Here is a 6,000-nt window from a genome sequence, read left to right on the forward strand (position 1 = left end):
TGGGTCCTGCCCCAACCCTATATGCTGTGAGGTCTTTTAAATCACTTCTGAGCCTCAGCTTGCAACCAGGTAAAGTGGAAGGAATAGCATGTGCCTCTCCCTTCTCTTGAGGAGGTAGTGAGAAATTAATCAGATGAGATGGGCTTCTTGTAAGCTGTACAGTGTTATTCTAATTTCTGGATTTAAGCAAGTCCTGCTGCGAGCTCAACCTCTCTCTCCCAAGCCTACCCAGCACTTGTCCCTGGAAGCTCAGACCCCAAGGGAGACACACCCTGAATGAATTCAATTCGATTCAGCAAACATCTGTTTAGGCCTACTCTATGCCAGGTTCCAAGACACACATGAAAACAGACACGCGTCTTGCCCCGAGTTTGCCTGGCTGGACAGAGCTAACAGAGTGGATGCCTATTCCTGTGGTGGTTAGGCCAGAGCCTCCAGCAGAACTTGCTCCATGTTGCTGGGGACAGACCACAGAGGCATTATCAGAATCTGGGTCCCCTTGCTGACCCCTCAGACAGAGGAGGAGGTGGGCAGATATGGCTCTCTGAGAAGCCAGGGTGAGGGGCCTGGAGCAGGGGAACCAGACACCTCAATGCTCTGGGCCTGGTCCAGCAGTGGAGCTCAGGGAGCTATTTACCCCCTCAGTGCTTCACCCTCACAATCTGAGAGATGTAGAGAATAAGCCTGCTCTAACTCACGAGGGCGTCATGGAGGACAAAATGAGAACAAAACGACAAGGGCAAAGAGAAAATGCTCTGCAAAGGAATGAGCTTTACAAACAAATAATTATTTTTCCTTCAAGGTCCTCCCCAGTAAAGCTGAGCTAATCACAGAAGGTTGGTCTAAGTACTGAGGTGCCTTTCCCATTGCTAGCCTAACAAGAGTGACTCTGAGGCATCTAGCTCCCCGACTGTGCAAATCATCCCCTCTGAAACATCCCAGTCCCTATCATTAGGACATTCAGTAGACGGCAGCTCTTTTTCACATTCTTTCCATCGCCCTACTACCCAAGTCCAGCGAGTGATGCTTGCTGACAGAGGGAAACACCACCATCCTACCCTGCCCATTACAACAGGCCTCAGCCCAGAGGCCGTGGGAGGGGTATCCTTCTCCATCACTTCCCCTGTTCCAGATGCTGGCTCAGATACTTTCTCCTGCCTCTGTCCAGGACCCAGGGATCTGAGAGTTGATCCATTCCACAGAGTTACAACAAAAACAGTAACTGTAACAAAATCAAAAACCTTTACAGAAGCTAGGCGTTTTCCACTTCCATCTTACGTGCATCGTTCCTGCAGCAATTTCTGTCTTTCTAGTTCAAATTAGAGTTAGGGGCCGGGCGCGGTGGCTCAAGCCTGTAATCCCAGCACTTTGGGAGGCCGAGACGGGCGGATCACGAGGTCAGGAGATCGAGACCATCCTGGCTAACACGGTGAAACCCCGTCTCTACTAAAAAATACAAAAAACTAGCCGGGCGAGGTGGCGGGCGCCTGTGGTCCCAGCTACTCGGGAGGCTGAGGCAGGAGAATGGCGTAAACCCGGGAGGCGGAGCTTGCAGTGAGCCGAGATCCGGCCACTGCACTCCAGCCTGGGCGGCAGAGCGAGACTCCGTCTCAAAAAAAAAAAAAAAATTAGAGTTAGGGATGGAAGTGTTTCCACCCAAACCACCAATTACATTAACACCCCTGTTTTCAGCTTTGTGAGTACATAAGGCAGAGCAGCTGTGCTGGGATTTGTGAGGTCCTAGCCCAGCCTTTTGCTGCCTAAAATTATCTCGCACACACCCAGAACTGTTCTATTTCCAGAAATGGTTCAACTAATTTCTTTGCATCTCAGGTCTTCCAGAGCCCTTTTAAAATGCAAGCATCTCTGGAGGAAATAATCATATTCCATTGGCCCCAGCCCAGTTCTCACACAGCACCTGCCCAATAAATATTTACAGAATTAACTGTTTACCAGATGCCTATCTTCACAGGAGATGGGTCAGAGCCCAGGGCTATGGAGGGTAGGGGCTGCAGGGGCAACCCTGGCAGGGAGCCTCGCCTGGTTTCACCAACCTCAACGCTCGCCTGGTGCCACAGCGAGATAACTGAGTTCTCATGAAAGTAAATCTGAAATACCCAAATATGGAAACTTAGCAGAAGGAGGCAGAATGAGCAGAGAAAGTCGGCCGGCCAGAGTGGCCCAGTGGGACCCGCGGCAAGAGCTTGGCCCCGAACATTCTCAGAACCACGAAAACCCTGCAGAACAGGAACAAAGTGGAGACAATCTGGTACGGAGAACTCAGAATCTGCGAGTTCTCTGGGTGCCTCTGGGCAACTCCTTCCACCTCTCCGAACTTTGGTTTGCGTCAAGGCTCATTAGAGCTGGCCTTCTGGGGGAGGGGGTATCTGCTTTCTAAAGGAAGACGGCAAACGAACAGCTAGTGGAGGCTTCCATTCCTGGCAATCCTGACGTTTCATTCTGGAGTTGCTTTGATTGGAAAGCACTGCAAAGGTGGAGGGGGTGCCTTCGGATTCGGAAGGGGGCCAGGGCCTGGTTTGCAGTGCGGGTGTGCGGGACGTGCCTGAAAGTCCTCCCCACCAGCGCACCCCGACAGAACGTGGCCCCTCCGGTCCACAGCCGCCCTCTGGACCAGCTCCCCAGCTCGGGACCCCCAGTCTCCGCCCTCGCCACACCTCTCCCCGGCTAAGAAAACCCGCTCCGCACCGCACCCGCTGTCCCAGGGCAGTCGGCGGTCACCTGCCCCGCCGGTCTCCCGCGAGCCCGGGACCCTCCGCCTCCCTCGGCCCAGCCGCCGCCTCGCGCCCTCCCTGCCGGTCGGGGACCGGCCGGACGCCAGCAGGCGCTTTCGGTTTCAAAGTAACTGGGACGAGATGAAAAGCCCTCGTCGGTGTCCCCACCCCGGACCTTCCGCCGCGAGGGTGCCCTGGGCGGCGATCCGCCGGACTCACGTGGGGCTCGGCGCGCGGCCTCCGCGGGGCCGGTCTGCAGGCGCGCAGCTGCTCCCGGGCTGCGCCCGGCGGCAGCGGCGGCGAAGCGGGGGCGAGGCCTGGGGCGGGGCCCGGACGCGGGCGGAGGGGCGCGGGCCGGCGCAGGGGAAGAGCGGACGCGCAGGAAGGGGTCGGGCGGAGGCTGAGACCGTCACCCAGGCGGTTGGAAAGCTAACCTACCCGCTTCAGAACCGTTAGTATCTACAAGTCTAGTCATCTGATTTCCCTCACGTGCGTTCGAATTGTGGACGTCTTGCTCTTCCGTCAGGCACGATAAGGCTCAGCCAGTCCTTTTCTGTGTTGACCTATTTGCTCAAGGCCTTGAGAGCTGGCTCAAATCAGTCCTTCCCGGACTTTCCTTCAGGGTAGCACAAATTTGCCAGCCCTCCTCTTGCTGTTGGCCTGTTGGCCTAACACCACCAATCTCTGAGAGTTGTAGAGCTCCCCGTTATGTCAAGGGTTGGCTTCCCAAGCATCTCCTGTGGTCCTCAAAACAAGCTGGTGAAGTAGGCCTGGTCATCCCCATTTTACAGATGAGCTCTCTGAGGGCCAGAGCAGCAACGTGGAGTGACGTACCCAAGGTGAGACACACTCAGCAAGCTCTGCAACTGGAACTTGAATCCAAGTCTCTCTCTCTCTCTTTTTATTTATTTTATTTATTTTTTATTTCATTTTATTTTTTGAGACGGAGTCTCGCTCTGATGCCAGGCTGGAGTGCGGTGGCGTGATCTCGGCTCACTGCAACCTCGGCCTCCCAGGTTCAAGCGATTCTCCTGCCTCAGCCTCCCGAGTAGCTGGGATTACAAGCATGCGCCACCACGCCCGGCTAATTTTTGTATTTTTGGTAGAGACGGGGTTTCACCATGTGGGCCAGGCTGGTCTCATCTCTTGACCTTGTGATCCACCCTCCTCGCCCTCCCAACAGGCCTGAGCCACTGCGCTCGGCCTGCGCACTCTTAAATATGAGCTCTTTCTTACAATATGTTCTCTCCAAGGGCAATACATTCTATATAAATGAAATGAACCAAAATTCCAATTCTATCTAGATCCTTTACTTTCAGTTAGGCCACCGTGGGAAAAGTACTTGACTGTTCTGAGTTTCAGTTACCGTACTCGTCAATAAAAGGGGAGAATAATATACACCTTGGGAGTCAAAAACTCAGATGTGCTCAGGAGCTGGGCAGGAAACATACAGGAGGGAGGCAGAGGTGGTCATGGAGAAAGGAGGGAGGCGCTGGTGCCTCCAGCAGCAGGTAGAGGATCTAGTGGAGCAGCCACCACCCAGTGCCAGCCTATTGTTACCTGATCTCTTATTTCTCAAAAGAGCCAGAAATCCAGATCCAAACCTTTTTTGGTTGGTGAGTTAGATTAACCGCTCCGTGGGGGAGATGCACTGGTGGGTGTTGCTTCGGTACTCTAGATCTGTCTCATAATCTTCTCATGAGAATTAAATGAGACAGCATTCCTGTACACCTGACACAGAGTAGGTGCTTAGTGAACCCAAGTTCTCCTCTCTGTTCTGCCATACACTATAGTTTCCCACTCTTTGTGTGTGTGTGTATTTTTTGAGAGAGGTTCTCACTCTGTCACCCAGGCTGAGTGCAGTGGCATGATCACAGCTCACTGCAGGCTGGATCTCCTGGGCTCAAGTAATTCTGCCGCTTCAGCCTCCAGAGTAGCTGGGACTACAGGCACACACCACTATGCCCAGCTCGCCCAGCTACTTTTTTTTTTTTTTTTTAAGAGATGGAGACTTACTATGTTGCCCAGGCTGGTCTCAAACTCCCGGGTTTAAGCAATCCTGCCACCTCGACCTCCCAAAGTACTGGGATTAAAGGTGTGAGCCACTACGTCCCACCCACTTTCTCTTACAATTGCCTGCTTCTTGCCTCTCTTCTCATTACTTCCAAGCATAATAAAGTTGATAATGGTTTTAGAAGTTATATCTCCTTTCACTGGCTGGAACATCAGTGTCTAGTATGCATACATGCAGGTATGCTCAGAATCGCTAGTCCTGTCATTGACTGTGATTTGCTTCTCTCTCCTACTCCTCTCCCCACCAACTGAATAAAGCAGTCAACTGTTCCAAAAATTACATCCAAGCCTTAAATATGATGGAATAAAAGCTGGGATAGAGAGGTGGATCTTTATTGTGGTGGGAAATGGGGGCCGCATAACTCGAGGGCTGAGTCTAAGTAGAAAGGTAAAGGAATTTTAGATGGGTATTAGTCAGAAGTCACTAACATAGTCCCAATTTCCTTGTTGATCATAAAGTGGCATTTGAATCCTGTAAGTACGTAAATGCACATATAAAAAAATTAAATACCTTCAAGTGATAACTAACGTTTATTAAAGTTTTTGGGTTTTTTCTTTTTTTTTCTTTTTTTTTTTTTGAGATGGAATCTCGCTCTGTCACCCAGGCTGGAGTGCAGTGGCACGATCTTGGCTCACTGCAACCTCTACCTCCTGGGTTTACACGATTCTCCTGCCTCAGCCTCCCAAGTAGCTGGGACTATAGGCGTGCGCCACCACACCCCAGCTAATTTTTGTATTCTTAGTAGAGATGGAGTTTTGCCATGTTGGCCAGGCTGATCCCAGATTCCTGATCCCAAGTGATCCACCCACCTCGGCCTACCAAACTACTAGGATTATAGGCATGAGCCTCTGCGCCCGGCCTATTAAGTTTTATATACCAGTTTCTGTGCTCGGTACTTTTTCATGTTAACTCATTTAATAATCAACTCCATTTTATAGATGGAAAATCTTATCTATTGAGCAATTTGCCCAGAATCACAAAATTATTAGTTTGAGAGAGGCAGAATTTGAATTCTGGGAAGTCTGGTTCTGGTACTCCTAGCCACTACACCCTACCCCTCAAATAAATGATTGGTGTGAATTCAAACAAAACAACTTAAAGACAAATTGTAGTACTTTTAGTGTTTTGAAAATATTCAGCATTAAGTTCAACATGATATCTAACATTGAACAAAATCCAACCTTCAGACTAAAT

General features: G+C 51.0%; 1 protein-coding gene across 4 annotated transcripts in view; it reads right to left on the bottom strand.

The window, feature by feature from the left end:
* TRAF5 (TNF receptor associated factor 5) overlaps window positions 1–3,304 on the bottom strand; it is a 49,933-nt gene extending 46,629 nt beyond the window's left edge. For 3 of the 4 annotated variants that reach the window (XM_025363307.1, XM_025363286.1, XM_025363276.1), the window contains exon 1: window positions 2,952–3,206. The gene's annotated coding sequence lies outside the window, so the exon portion shown is untranslated. Of the gene's footprint in view, window positions 1–2,951 lie in introns of all 4 variants that reach the window. The other variant, XM_025363298.1, reaches the window with a different exon arrangement.
* Window positions 3,305–6,000: the final 2,696 nt, after the last annotated feature.

The sequence above is a fragment of the Theropithecus gelada genome, chromosome 1 (genome assembly GCF_003255815.1).
Source record: "Theropithecus gelada isolate Dixy chromosome 1, Tgel_1.0, whole genome shotgun sequence".
Lineage (NCBI taxonomy): Eukaryota > Metazoa > Chordata > Mammalia > Primates > Cercopithecidae > Theropithecus > Theropithecus gelada.